The sequence below is a fragment of the Eretmochelys imbricata genome, chromosome 8, assembly GCF_965152235.1.
Source record: "Eretmochelys imbricata isolate rEreImb1 chromosome 8, rEreImb1.hap1, whole genome shotgun sequence".
NCBI lineage: Eukaryota > Metazoa > Chordata > Testudines > Cheloniidae > Eretmochelys > Eretmochelys imbricata.
Genome location: NC_135579.1, coordinates 74,303,088 through 74,304,402, shown reverse-complemented (window position 1 = coordinate 74,304,402; position 1,315 = coordinate 74,303,088).

Here is a 1,315-nt window from a genome sequence, read left to right as displayed (position 1 = left end):
GCCCGCCCGCGCTGCCCTTCCGGCCCGGGCCGCCGGGAAAAGAGCTCCGGCGGGGCACAGCCGCCTCCGCGGCCAGGGCCGGCGAGGAGGGGACACCCGGGGCACGGCCCCGCCTCTGCCGACTACTCGGTGTCACGGCGGGTCCGTCTTCACGGAGCCTGAGGCCGTGCGGGGGCCTTAACCCCCACGGGGGGACTCCTGTTGGCACTGAGCGTCTCAGCCTCCTTCAGCACGGTTCTGGCGCCCCCAGCTGCTGGGAAAAGCCCGAGCAGGGGAGCCGCGACCAGCCAGCGCCTGTGGCTCCAGTTTGCACAGCCGCTCGCCGGATGTTTGGAGTCCAACAGGTGGTTCCTGACGGCTGGGGACTGGGCCCCTGCAGGGTCGACTACGGCCGCTCAGCCCAGTCAACAGCTGTCACAGAATCATAGAATATCAGCGTTGGAAGGGACCTCAGGAGGTCATCTAGTCCAACCCCCTGCTCAAAGCAGGACTGATCCCCAACTAAATCATCCCAGCCAGGGCTTTGTCAAGCATGACCTTAACAACCTCTGAGAATAGGGAGTCCACCACCTCTCTAAGTAATCCATTCCAGTGTCTCATCACCCTCCTCCTGAGCTAGTTTTTTCTAATATCCAACCTAGACCTCCCCCACTACAATTTGAGACTATTGCTCCTTAGTCTGTCATCTGGTACCACTGAAAACAGCCTAGCTCCATCCTCTTTAGAACACCCTTTAAGTAGTTGAAGGCTGCTATCAAATCGCCCCTCACTCTTCTGCAGACTAAACAAGTCCAGTTCCCTCAGCCTCTCCTTGTAAGTCATGTGCCCCAGTCCCCCATCTTTTTCATTGCCCTCCACTGGACTCTCCAATTTGTCCACATCCTTTCTGTAGCAGGGGCCTAAAACTGGATACAATAATCCAGATATGGCCTCACCAGTGCCAAATAGAGGGGAATAACCACTTGCCAACAGATCAAGGCAATGCTCCTACTAATGCAGCCCAATATGCTATTAGCCTTCTTGGCAATAAGGGGACACTGCTGACTCATATCTAGTTTCTCATCCACTGTAATCCCCAGGTCCTTTTCTGCAGAACTGCTACTTAGCCAGTTGGTCCCTAGCCTGTAGTGGTGCGTGGGATTCTTTCATGGTAAGTGCAGGACTCTGCACTTGTCCTTGTTGCACTTCATCAGATTTTTTTTGGCCCAATCCATGTTATCCAAGTGTCCACGTTATAGCAAGAGCATTGACTTGCAGTACATCTGCACAGCCAGCAGAAACCCCCCACAGCGAGCCTCAGATCCTGCAGGTAGTG